Below are 13983 nucleotides of genomic sequence, written 5' to 3'. Positions count from 1 at the left end.
AAGGGAGAGAGGGAAAGAGATCCTGAAGAAGTGGGTCTACAGTGGGATGTTCCCAAAGTGGGCGGCAGCTCACCACGCCACTCTGGGCCTGACCTGGCAGGGAAGAGTGTTGTGGCTGGGTGTTGCTCTTTTCAGGACTCCTAAAACAGAGTTTTGTATCGAAGGAGCAGAGAACCTGCTCTGGAGTCTCCCGATAACTATGGGGGTAATATCCATGCACACAGACTGTCTGGTCCTAGAACACATAAAGCCTTTCAGGCCTCTGGGCCTTTGCATTTGCCCTTCCCCTCTTCACCGCCACCCCACTCTCTTAATTTAACTTTCCTTTGGAACTTGCTACATACCTGGCACTATTTCAAGTACATTACATATATCAATTCATTTAACTCCCAAACAACTCTATCAAGTAGGGTTATTATGCCCAGTTTACAGAGGAAGAAACTGAAGCCCAGGAGATTAAATAACCTGACAATGGAATATACTTAGTTGTCAGTGGGACCGGTATTCAAATCCAGACGCTGTGGCCCAGAGTCTGCGTTCTCACACCAAAGCCCCACAGCCTCTTACTGAGCTGGACTGCACCCTGCCCCCACCCCCACCCCCAGCTCTCGTCCCAACAGGCTTCTTTTTTTTTTTTTTTAAAGATTTTATTTATTTGACAGAGAGAGACACAGCGAGAGAGGGAACACAAGCAGGGGGAGTGGGAGAGGGAGAAACAGGCTTCCCGCGGAGCAGGGAGCCCGATGCAGGGCTCGATCCCAGGACCCTGGGATCATGACCTGAGCCGAAGGCAGACGCTTAACGACTGAGCCACCCAGGTGCCCCCCGACTGGCTCCTTCTCTCCTTTAGCTCCCACTGACTCAGGCAGGCCTTCCCCAACCACCCCCATTACTTTCTCTCACTTTACCCTGCTCATTTCCTTCTCAGCTCTTAGCCAGCCTGTAATTATTTATGGGTTTACTTGTTTATGATGTTTCTCCAATTAGAATATAAACTCCAGGAAGGCAGGGATCTTCTCTTTGGTTCCAGTGTATTCCTGCGGCACCTAGAATCATTCCCTGGCACAGAGGAGGTGTTTTATGAATAAGTGTTGCCTGAACAAATGAAGGACAGTATTACGGCTGCCACATGGTGTACGTAGGTTCATAAAGTATTGCAATGTCCTTCTTCACCCTCCTGTCCTATTTTCCCTCCTTGGCTACTACAAATCTCCAGCAACCCACACTAAGGCAGATGGTTCCCAGCATATATGGACAATGCTGATGTATTTCTAACTGCGTCTGACTGTCAAATACCCCCACCTGGGTCCTTGAGCACATAGTGATAAGCTTGTGGGAGGCAGGGATTGCATGTTCTGATTAACATCCCTGTGGCTTCCCACCACCTAACAGTATTTACAGGGCATTGTCTGCTATTGATGTCAGTATCTGATCTGAGCACCCCCAAAGAACAGAAGGCCCCTGCCCTTGAATCACGAGGTACCTCGAAGGCAAATTGCCTTGGCACAGGACCTCCAGTCTGATGGTGAGGTTCCAAGTCAATACCTATGCTAAAAGAAAAGGCACTATTCATATACTTCAGTGGTGTCTAGCAACACTTATGGAGCTTGCCCATGAACACTCTAATAAAAGAAATTATTATCAAATATCTATCATTATGCAAACACTCTGTTACGTACTTTATACATGATCTCATTTAACCTTGTACATTTGGAATTATTATTTCCCTTTTACAAATGCAAAAAGTGAGGTTCAGAAGCCCAATATCCCCAAGCCAGTGTGGATTCAAGCCCAGGTTGGGAGCCTCCTGAGCCTCTCCCCACTGTCCTCTACTCTGAAGTGTTCTGCCTTCTCCTCGCTCCCACCTGACCCACTGTTCTCCGTCTGGGCCCTGAGCTTTCCTGACCCTGTACCTTCGCTCACACCAGTTCCTTGACCTAAAATGGCCTTTCCACTTTCTACCACCTGTTGAAATCCTCTTCTTCCTTCCACCTTCCATTGTGCAGTCTTCCCCATTACCCCTAGTTAGAATTCACCCTCCCCAGTGTCCCCAGGGGTCCCCAGGAATAACTCCCAGAATGGCCTGCAGTATGTTCCTTTTTCTTCCTCACTAGACCCTGAGCTCCTTGAGGGGAGGGCCTACTGGTATTTTTCCTATTTGTTTCTTCCTGAATGAGTGGTGACAAAGTGCTGGTCGAATCACTGAAGAAGGAAGAGGGAAAAGACTGGTGGCATTCTAATGCATCTGAACCATCAAAGGCTCGGGACAAATTAGCTTCAACTACAGAGTATGGCTGGGGAAAGGCAAACGTATGTACCACAACTCTGCCATGTTCCTGCCCCAGTCACAAAGTACACTCTTACTAGTTCTCTGATTTCATAAAGCTTGAAACTTAAAACCAGGAAGTTGAGGAAGGAAATAAAATAATAAAATCACTTTCATAAGAACCCTTTAATAGTAATGGATTTCACCCACACACTGGGGAGATGCTAATTGCAGTCCAACGGCACAGGAGATTGGGCAAAAGAACAAAGCCCACCTTCTAGGACATCAGTTAACTACCTTGTGCTTGTTCTGATGTGGCTGCACTGGAATGCACCTGTCCTGGAAGATATGGACTTGCCAAAGTGTAGGCCTCTCCAACTATGCCCATGTTGAACACCCACCAAAGAATGCCTGATTTAGAGTGATTTTCTATATCATCTTGATTGGAAAGCATCACTTTAGACTAGAAACAAGTAGATGTTGGCCTCCATGTCAGGACCCCTACAACAGTGCCTTATTTTTTTCCCCAAACAACTATTTTGAGGTTTTAACAAAAATAACCGACTCACAAACAGAAACACTTCCTGATCTATAAGCCACTCTGAAAACAAATCATTATGCTGTTGAATATTTTATGATGGCCAAGGCACTGAAGGAGGGAAGGCCAGCATTCACCAATCCTTGCCATGTCTATTTCGGGACTCCCAAAGCACACTGCAAATGCCTCCTTTATTTTCTAAACTCCCATCTGCAAGTGCTGGGTGGATGTTTAGTGAAAGAGTTCCTCTACCCAAACTAACCCTAAATAGAGGGACCTGGAAGATTCTACTTCTTCAGACTTTACGTCGGAAGGACCACAACCATCATTTGGTGCACATTCCGCCCTCCCCATTTCGTGGGCGGCAAAACCAGTGCGGGGGGGGGGGGGAGGGACTTGCCCAAGGTCACACAGTCAGTGGATGGCAGAGGGGTCACCAGAAGCCAGGGCCCGGACTCCTAGCTCTGGGAGCATCCTTTATTTCCAGAGACTGGCTCAACAACCCTCCTACAGCTCAGCCAAAACTGCTGCTGGTTAGCGACGTGACCCCCTCCCTGGCCCCCGCCCCAGATTGACTTCTGTGGGTTCCGCCCCCCAAGGAGCCCTGGAGCTGACACACTCAGGGGGGCCCCTGACTCACAAAATGGCAACACAGGCATGCACTTCAGATGACCATCCCCGGCGAACCCCTCCTGGTCCAAGTGTGGCCGTCGAGACGCGGCTGGGCTGGCTGGTCCGAGATCACTCAGAAAGTTGGCGCTGGCCGTGGCCGCACCTGAACCCAGGTCTCCCGCCTCCCGGTTTGCCGCTCTTTGCACTCCACTGTGCAGATCTCAAAAACTTAAGCAACACATTGATACTGTGGGAGATTTAACTGTTGCAGGCCCTGAGCGAGCCCGCGGACGCGCCTCCCACAGCGATGGGGACACGAGGACTGGAGGCGGGCGCGGGTCACCCGGGGCCGCTGGTGCAAACGGAGCGCACGGCGGAGGGCGGCGCGGAGGAAGCCGAGGGACAGGCAGCCTGCAGCTCCCGAGGCGCAGGCCCAGGGCGTAGGGACCGTCAGTCCCCCAAAAACTTTGCGGCGCCGGGACCTCGCCCTTACCTGCAGAGGAGGCGCCGCCCGCGGACCGGGAGAGCTGACGCTTTCGGCGAGGGGCGGCCCCACCCGGCGGCGGGCACGGACGCGGGCAAGGCTCGGGCAGCGGCTCGGCTCGGGCTCGGCTCGGGCTCCGCCTCCCGCGCCGCGGCTGCAGCCGGAGGGGGAGGGGGGGGCGCAGGGCCCGGCCGCGCCCGCGCCGTCTGGCCGCGGCAGGTGCTGAGGCTGCAGCTGCGGGGCCGCCAGCTGCCGGCGCCGCGACCCTCGGCCCGGGGGAGGAGCCCGGCGCGCCGCCTCCGCGGGCCCCGGAGGTCCCGGCCCGCCGCAGTGGGCGGTCCCGCTCCCACCCGGGCCCTGCCTCCGCCGGCCTGCCGCGGCTTCCCACCTGGGCACGCAGCGTCCGCCGAGTACCCACGGGGGAGACTGAGGCCGGGAGAGGAAAGGGGCTCCCCAAGGTCACCCAGCCCGGCGGCAGTGGGGCCAGAGCTGGAACCCAGAGTAGTCCCAAGGAAAGACCTCCTTCTCACCCCACCCTTCCCCTGGCTGTCATACTCCAAGGCCTCTCGAAGAACTCCAGCTATGTGGGACTCCGGTCCTACCACCTCTCTATCCATCGGACCGAAAAGCATGCCTCTGTCTGAGAACTCTTTCCCTTGCTGAAGAATCTTCTCCACACCTACTAGATCCCTACCCCGTGTTAGACACCGGAGATACAGCTTCCAATAAAGCAGTATCACTGCCCTCTCGAATGTACTGTCTAATGGGCTGTTAATACAGCGCACTTCTTCTAACAATAGTGTGATCCCAGGGTGCCAACGGGGGACACCTGCATTGGCTGAGCGAGGGAAGAAGGCCTCCTGGAGAGCATGCCTTCTATAGGAAAACCGGGAAAGGCCAAGGAGGTTAGCCAGTGAAAGGTGGAGTGTGGAGAGAGCTTTCTAGGCAGAGGCCACAGGAACAAAGACCCCAAGATGAGAGGGATCCCAGTGAGGCAAGGATGGGAGCTGAGAGCTGAAGCAGGAGAGGTAGGAGTTTTGAGTAGGGAAGGGCACCATCAGGTTGGTATGTTAGGTCGTTCTGGTGACAGAATGGAGCACAAATATTTATTTATAAGGGTGTCCTTCATCAACAAACAGAACAAAAACAAAAACAGCCTCGCAGCATTTAGAGCCTACCTGGCCCAGGTGAAGAAAGGCACTCGGCCCCTACCTCCCTCTATCTTTTACTTCCAAATCCAGGCTTCTGTTTAAAACCTCTCTCCTCAGAAGCTCTCTGTCTTTGAAAGGCCTCCTACCTACCTGCAAGATCTCTTTTCTCTCCGTGCCCCAAAGATCTCTCTTCTCTCAATGCCCCAGCCCCTCTGCCACCCAGCTCCATGGGCTGAGTTAGCCCTTCACTCCTTGGGGTCTGCTTCCTGTCTCCTGCTTCCTGTCTCCACTCCAGATACAGTGTCCCAAACTCTGCCTCAGGATCAGCACCATTCAGGGAAGTGGACAAAAAATGGAAAATTCTGAAGCCATGGTGGAAATTAAGTAAGCTTCTAAAAAATTAAGTGTTGTACCTGTCCACATTATTTCTTACAACTCCATGCAAATCTACAATTATCTCTAAATAGAGTTTTTAATTTTTTAAATTATGTGTTGTAGATAAAGATTAATAACCAAATTACTCTCCCTAATGCAGATTATTAAAGACTGAAGGGAGCACTTGTCAGAAAGGAAAACAAAAACTCACCCTTCTTGGCCAGTGAGTACAAATTTCTCCCACAGAATTTTGTCCTGTCCCTCTCAATTTCCTAGCTGCCCCTGCCAGAACTATCTGCCTCTTCAGGAGCCTTAATGTGTAAGCAGTTTCACCTTTGGGCTCCTGCCACTCTCTGCCCAGGTTCCCATTCTGATTATTCTTCTCCCTCAGCCTTCCTTGTCTGCCGGCTGGTTAAATGCCAATGTTGCTCATGTCCCCTCTTGGTCTCTTTTGTCTCTCCTCTCTCACTGAGCAGTTCTATCAGATGCATGGCTTCAGCCTAGACCTTCTATGCTCCAAACCCAAAGACCTAACTGCCAGCCGGACATCTCCTGAATCCTCTTCAGTTGCCCCAGTCTCGAAAGAGCCAAAACCAAACTCACAGCTTTCCCCTAAATTACCACTTCTGCATTGCTTCCATAGCTCAAATGGTAGTCGTACTGAAACCAAAACCAAGGGGGATATTCTAGACTCTTCCCTCTTCCAGGCCCTCATACCCTACTGGTCACTGAGTCCAGTCAACTCTCCATAACACCTCTTATCCATGTCTTCTCCTCTTCATCTTGCTTGCTGCCTGGGCCTTATTTAGTTGGAGCCTTGCCATTTCTGGGCAAAGCCGTAGTAAATGCCTCTAGTCTAGCCTATTTGCAATTCATCTTTCTTCATGCTGCCAGGGATCTTTTCAAACCATGAATCTGACAAGTCACTGCTCAAGATACTTCCATTGTTTCTTCTCGACCCTGTGATAAAATCCTAAATGCTTAGCATGGCATGAAGCCCTCAGTAATCTGACCTGTTACGGCAACAGCCCCAACTAGACATCACCCTATTACCTTGTGCCAAATACCTCATGTTCCGAGGGCACATCATATTTCACAATAGTAAAAATAGCTACAATTTATTAACTTAATACTATGTGTCAGGCCAAATAGCCCTTCCTCAAATCCCAACACAGCCACTTGTTAACCTGTGTTGGCTTGAGCAAGTTCCACAACCGCTCAGTTCTCCGTTTCTTCCTCTGCAAAGGGAGCATAGTAAAAATACCTGAAACCTAGGGATCTTCTGAAAAGAGGGACTAGAGATAAAACAGTGGTCCTTCCCTGCTAGCCAGCACTTAGCCATACCTATACTCAGTGTACGCAGTGAGGACTCCCAGGCTCCTTTTTCACAGAGGGAAACTGAGGCTTCCACCTGTGAAGCCATTCAGCTAAGACTCCACAGCCCTGCAGTAGCTGAGCGGGGCCTCACCCGGGATTCTAAATCCCCCCCCAGCTAAGAGCTTTGCAGAAGCTAACGCCTCACCCTGGGAGGCTTCCTCCTTTCCTGCTTTTCCTACAACTTGCCAGACAAATTCTTCCTCCTTTAAATCCTGCTCAAAAAATGAGGTCTTCCCTAGCCCCTCCTTTGTGGCTGTGCTGTGCTTGGGCTATTCTTCAAATAAAGCACCAAGCATACCGCAATACAATGATTTATTTACATGTCTGTCTTCTTGAAGCCTCCTTGAGAAAGACAATTATCTTATTTATTTTTGTCTTCCTAGGACTCTATAGGTATTTGTTGAATGAATAAATAAATCGGTGAATAAAATATACAGAAGATTCTCAAAACAACTTTACCCTAACAGCTGTCATTTCAATCTAGATCACTTTTAATCTCTGTTTTTGTCACTCTGAAGTCATTTTTGGTGAGAGAATACCATCAAATGATCCAATATTAACACAGAGCAAGATACAGCAAGACTGCAATTTCTCATATGGCTATTTGATCACGCCTTGTCCCTCTCAGATGTCTCTCCTTTTTTTAGTGACACTATGTAATAACCCATAATGAGAAGCTGTGTTGCATCCTAATGAGACTTCCTGACTAAAACATCTGAGGTTTGGATTTATTTCCCATAAGTACCATTTCAGCTAAAAGTTTTGCTTTCTCTACGGCATGAGTGTGCCATTTGTTATCTGCTAAGTGCCCATACCTTCTCCTTATCTGAATTAATCTCCTTTGCATTCAAATACTTTTGAGAGCTGACTTAATAGTTAGCTTTTCTATACAATTTCCTTCTTGGAATGCCTAACTCTTCCTGACTTTGTATCTATTGTTCCCAAAATAGAATCATTTACTGCTTCAAATTTCAGCTTTACTGTCTGTAGTGATTTAGGACAAGTTTCTGCTCTTCCTCAGAATGATCAAATTCCATATGGCTAAAAAAAAGAATTGTTTTATACATGTCCCTGTCATTTTGTATGGAGTAGCGTTTTTAAAGTAGATGTTAGAAACTTTTATTTTGTATACCAGAACACAAGTACATTGGCCATTTTAATGCCTTCATATCAAATTAATAAGAAGCAGTGCAGGTGAAAAAATGAACAGTGGTCTGGGAAACAGGAAAAAAAAAAAGAAAAGGATTCTAGTACCATTTTGTTACTTGCCCAAGTCCCCTCACTCTTCAGGCTACAGAAGAGAGAAGTGAGACCAAATGATCTTCGAGGTTTTTTTCAGATCTCAAATGACACGATTCCTTAATGGGCCTCCAAGAAGTCATTCATCCAACATTGTTGACTGCCTACTATGGACTCGTGTCTTTTGACATGTAGCGGTATAAGACAAATCCAGACTGGATAGGGAATGGAATGGTTTGGTTATGAGAGTGTTATTATACCACAAAAACTAAGTACATATCTATAATATTCAAGACCTACTGAATCCTGAAATATAACAAAGACAGTTTCTTTGAGAGTAGGGTGAGCCAAGACTCATGGTCTGTTGGGGTACTGTAGGTAGACCATTAGGAATAACCCTCTATGAGATCCAAGGCTGCACCTACTGTGAGCTGCTTGTAGAAAAGCAGTGCTCTCGAGTTGTAGAACCCAGTTCTGTCCCTACACTGCTGTGTGGATAGGGGTAAGTCACATTACCTCTCGGAGCTACCGTCTCCTTTGCTGGAAAAGGAGAGAATGATACCTTATAGACCGAGGTCTCCTGAGCTCCAAACCGAATGATTCTTTGAGATTAAGGAAGCTAAAGTGTGACCTAGTCAGAAAGAGCGGTTCGGCTGTTCTCTGCAAAAGAAACTGGGTGCTTATCATGAGGATTATATTACTTCTTAAGGACAAGTAAATTGTTGCTCTCCAGAGAGAAACGATGACATAAAAACAACATGTTCTTAATCCCAAGATTCTAGGACACAGAAGCGGACATTCACTGCTCACTTCTTAAAAATGAACTGTCCAGCTCACTGTAAAATACAACAAACAGGGAGTTAGGGGAGAGAGTCCATTTTCTGTGTATTAGCGAAGAGAGCCCCATCTCCCAGTACTCTCCAAACTGTGTCTGATCACTTACCCCAGTCATGCTCCTGAAGATGACCCATTTTTACTTTTTTTGGGGGGGGGGGATGGAGATGTGGCAAGCACGTCTCCTTTCTGGACTGCTTCCTCAACTCTCCCAATCAGCCTTGTCTGCTTACATTTCTTTCCCTCTGCCTAATCACATTCTCTGCTTCTTGATAAAGTTGCTATTCTAATCTACTGCTCATGGCAATGGACTTCATGACAGGGTTGGAAACAGAGGGAAAGGATGGGATAGAGCTGGGAATGATTGTCACAATTTTTTGAAAATATTTGAGTTCTTTATGTCTCTGCAAGACAAGCTTTTAATCTCATTCCTCAGATGATAAATCTTTCAGTGTTCTGAGGGACAGCTTTGAAAATAAAGGAGTGGCTTTGGCAGCTTTTTCCTTTTTAATTCTTTTTAAAATTCTCTATTTCTCTGTTGGTTCAGCTTTTGGGAGATCAGTTCTGATGGCGTGCCCTTGAGGTTGCGGCCAGGGTCTAGCATGGCCCTACTCTCGTCTTGTCACTACATCTGCTCCGATTACCACAGGCTCCATTCTGCTCTGAATCTGCCACTCTGCTCCCCACAGCTCAAGGGGCAGATGCCACCATCCCTCCATCATCACTTTCTTCAGTTCCTTTACTTTTCATAGCATTTTACCGTTTATAAAACACCAGACAAAGCAATCATCTGATTGTATTCTCTCAATAGCTCCTTGATTTAGGCAACGCAAACATTATTATCCCTATTTTACAGAAGAAGAAACTGAGACAAGCTCAGAGAAGTCAAATGATTTGTACGAGGTCACAGCTGGCAAAGGGGATTCAAATTCCAGTTTATCTGGGTAACAGAGCTCTACCCTTGTGGGGAGGAAGATGACTGCAACAGAATCATAATATGGAGAAATGTCATAAATCATTTTAGGATGACTATCCCGGAGGAATCCTCTAAAGATGGGGGCCTGCCTCTCATAACCGAGTCCCCCTCTCAGCCAGCTCCCTGCAGAGGTAAGTCATGCCGTGAGATGTGCAGGGACTGGAGGGGGTAGGCTGTGAGGGCCTAGAACTGGAACATAAAGGAGATGTCACACATACCCAGGGAGACTGAACCAGTGCAGGGCTGGTGAAGGATGCCGTCTCTGTCACACTGTTTAAAACTGTGGGGAGGACCAATTCCCAGGAGCCTGGGAAGTGCCTGCCTTGCTAGTGAGCTGACAGTGAAGCCTTTGGATTCTGGAGCCACTTGAGAGGCCCAGCTGGCCCCAAAGGAGCGGGAGGGACCCTTTCACAGGTGAGTAGAAACTGCCCCTGCCCACTTCCTGCACATAGCCCTGGGGGAAGACCCCTGATCCTGCTGAGGTCTGTCTCCCTAGAGGGGAATGTCACAGTTGGGCCAAACTATCCCTCCCAGGGCCACTACTAGCCCATACAGTGGATTAGAAAAAAAGCATCCCCTCCTCAGATGCCTTTGTGAAAACAAGAAAATAATGTTCCCTTCCTTCAGGCAGATGTAGCTCCACACCACGGTACACAACTCAGCGGGTAGATTTGACCTCCTGCTGATGCTCTCAACCAGGTACCCTTGTACAGTAGACAACCTACACAATGGCAGGCACACAGCAGCCCAACCCTTCCCTATTCATACGGGTGTCTGCAGATCCTAGCAGCCTCTCCCACCTCAGCTCAGCATGGTGGGCCCAGCCGACCAGGCTTGTTCACCACTAGGCTACTGGAGAAGCATCAGCTTCCTTTGCTTTCATGACTGCTGCACTGTTGCTCCCCAAGAGGCCACAGGAGCCTGACTTGCCCAGCTGCCAACATGAGTGGCCAAAGCAGATCAGAGGTCATTTAAGGAGACTCCATAGCTTGAAGGAAGAAGACCAAGCTAAAGAGCTAGAAGAGAGGACTCATACTGAGATAGATTTAAAAGAAGAAAAAGTAAGTTTTTAAAATAAGAATCTTAAGGAGATTCAAGTAGAGTTTGAAAAGACAGAATCAGAATGAAGACACATGGTTTTGGGAAGTTAAAAAGACAATTTCTAAATGTAAACATTTTAACTGTGGAAGTAAAAAATAGAATGAACACCACTGAAAATTGATTTAATGACCTGGAAGATGACAAAGGAGAACAATCCCACAGTACCAAACCAAAAATACAAAGAAATGGAAATTATGAGTGAAAAGGTTAAAAATGTGGATGAAATGTACATATAATATACATTACTATTACGCATAATTACACAGATATACACATAATAGAGTAGCAAATGGAGCAAAAGTAAAAGGGGGTGAAGCAATCACCAAAGAAGTAATGGGAGAAAATTTTAGGGACTTTAAGAAACTTGAATCTTCAAATAGAAAAGACTCATTGAAATGCTCCCCAGCAGTAATTTAAAAACACATACCATGGGGCTGGCTCAGTCAATGGAGCATGCAACTCTTGATCTCGGGGTCGTGAGTTCAAGCCCCACGTTGGGTGTGGAGATTACTTTAAAAAATAATATAAAATAAAATAAAATAAAATAAAATCACATACCTAGGACTTCTAGTTCTAGACAAGATGGAGGAACACATTTCTCCCTATTTTTCCTGGTACATACAGCTAAAACCTCTAGACATAATGTGTAAAACAAACATAAGAAAATTCTGAATGATGGGGAGAGAAGGCTAGGCACCTCGGGACTCAAAGAACGGCGTGGCAACAAATTCCCTAGGTTTTCTTTTTGTATCCTATATATCCCAGACCAGGCACTAGAGAAGCCCATGACTAGGAAATGCCAACAGGCACAGATTAAAAAAAAAAAAAAAAAAGGCCTCAAGAAAAGTCTGATTTCCATAGCCAAAGGAATGGGAAAGGGCAGCCTAATAAGACAGGAGCCTTTGTGACAACAGGTACCCCATTCCAGCCAAACACCAGAGTAAAAAATTACACACAACACTCCTACTCCCACTCTCCCACCCCTGGTCAGTGGAGGCTAAGTAGAGAACTTGGATGTCCACCCCTGCCCTGAGGCCACAAGACACATCTCCCACTCTGCACCCGGTGGTGTCGGCAGAGGCTGAGTGGGGACTTGGACTTCCATCCCCACCCAGGGGTCACGAGGCAGGGTTCTCTTTCCCTACTAGTACAGTGTCAGCTGAGGCCTAAACAGAATTCAAATAAGATCCAGAATCTCATAACATCATACCCAAAATGTCCAGGATACAATTTGAAAAAATCACTTATCATACCCAAGAACCAGAAAAATTTCACCTTGAATGAGAGAAAGAAAAATCTCACCTTGAATGAAAGACGATCAACAGACACCAAAATGAAGAAGCTGCAGATGTTGGAATTATCTGACAAGGTTTTTAAAGTAGCCATCCTAAAAATGCTTCAACAAACAATCATGAGTTCTCAGATGAAAACATAGGAAATATCGGCAAAGAAATAGATGTTATAAAAAATAACCACATGGATATTACATAATTGGAAAATACAACAAAAGAAGTTTAAAACTCACTGGGTAAACTCAATAGTAGAGTGGCGGTAACAAAGGATAAAATCAGCAAATTTAAGGGCAGATTAATGAGAGAAAATAGATTGGGGTAAAAAAGAGAACAAAGTTCAGCTAACACTCATATTATCAGAGTCCCAGAAGGACAGGGGAGAGAAAGTGGGACTGAAAAATCAGTTGAAGAAGTAATTGCTGAAAATGCCTCAAATTTGGCAAAAGATAAAAGTCTAGATCAAAGAAGTTGTGCAAATTCCAGAAGGGAGAAACTCAAAGAAACAAAGAAATTCACATCAAGGCATCATAATTATACTCCTGAAAACTAATGACAAAAAATAAAAAATCTCGATAGCAGAGAGAAATGACAAGTGACTTACAGAGGAACATCAATTCCGATGACAGCCAAATTCTCATTTGAAATGGGGGTCAGGGGAAGTGGTACAACATTTTTCAAGTGCGGAAAGAAAATCACCATCAACTTAGACTTCTATATCCATTAAAAATAACCTTCAGAAATGAAAGCGAAAAACTAAGATGAAGAAAGACTAAGGGAAATTGTGACCAATGAACCTCCCCTGAAAGGATGACTAGAGGGAATTCTTCAAACACAAAAGAAATGATAAAAGAAGGAAACTTGGAATATCAGCAATAAAGAAAGAATAACAGAAAGGGTAAAAATATTGGTTAATACAGTAAAATGTCATTTTCCTCTTGAGTTTCCTAATTTATGTTTGGTATTGGAAACAAAAATTATATTATTGGATGTTCTCAGCGTATATAATATTTAAGACAATTATATTAAAAAGGAGAGAGGGTAAAGGGACCTAAATGTGCATTTCACTTGAAGTGGTAAAATGTCAGCATCAGTAAACTGTGATAAGTTATGTATGCATAACTTTATCTTTGACCAAAGAAAAACTATAGAGATACACTCAAAAACATTATAGACAATTCAAATTGGAATTCTAAAAAATTGCTCAGTAATCCACAGGGAAGTGAGTAAGACAGGAATGGAAAAAGGGGGGGGGACAAAAGAAATAACAAAATGTCAGACTTAACTCCTCATATTCCAATAATTATAGTAGATGTAAGTAGTCTAAATATACCAATTAAAAGACAGAGATTGGGGGGCTCCTGGGTGGCTCAGGCAGTTAAGCGTCTGCCTTCAGCTCAGGTCATGATCTCAAGGGTCTTGGAATTGAGCCCCACGTAGGGCTCCCTGCTCAGCAGGGAGCCTGCTTCTCCCTCTCCCTCTGCCACCTCCCACCCCCGGCATGTGCTCTGTCTCGCTCACTCTCTCTCAAATAAATAAATAAAATCTTTTTAAAAAGAGAGAGAGATTGGCAGAACAGACTTTTAAAAATATGCCCTGGTGAAATTCCTGAACTCCAAGAATAAAGCATAAAGATCCTAAGCTTCCAGGCAATGTGAATAGCTTACTTATGAAGGAAAGAGAGTCTTCCAGAATTATTTTGTGGACCCCACACTGTCCTTGTTAAAATTTATTGAGACCT

The 13983-nt window shown here is 46.1% G+C and overlaps 1 protein-coding gene across 2 annotated transcripts in view; it reads right to left on the bottom strand.

Moving 5' to 3' along the window:
* The window catches only part of FRMPD1 (FERM and PDZ domain containing 1), a 93736-nt gene extending 89740 nt beyond the window's left edge, over window positions 1-3996 (bottom strand). The window contains exon 1 of one of the 2 annotated variants that reach the window (XM_078061466.1): window positions 3910-3996. The gene's annotated coding sequence lies outside the window, so the exon portion shown is untranslated. Of the gene's footprint in view, window positions 1-3444; window positions 3637-3909 lie in introns of those variants that run through there. The other variant, XM_078061467.1, reaches the window with a different exon arrangement.
* Between the last annotated feature and the right edge of the window lie 9987 nt (window positions 3997-13983).

Source organism: Halichoerus grypus, chromosome 14 (assembly GCF_964656455.1).
Source record: "Halichoerus grypus chromosome 14, mHalGry1.hap1.1, whole genome shotgun sequence".
NCBI lineage: Eukaryota > Metazoa > Chordata > Mammalia > Carnivora > Phocidae > Halichoerus > Halichoerus grypus.
This window is presented reverse-complemented; position numbering and strand designations above follow the sequence as displayed.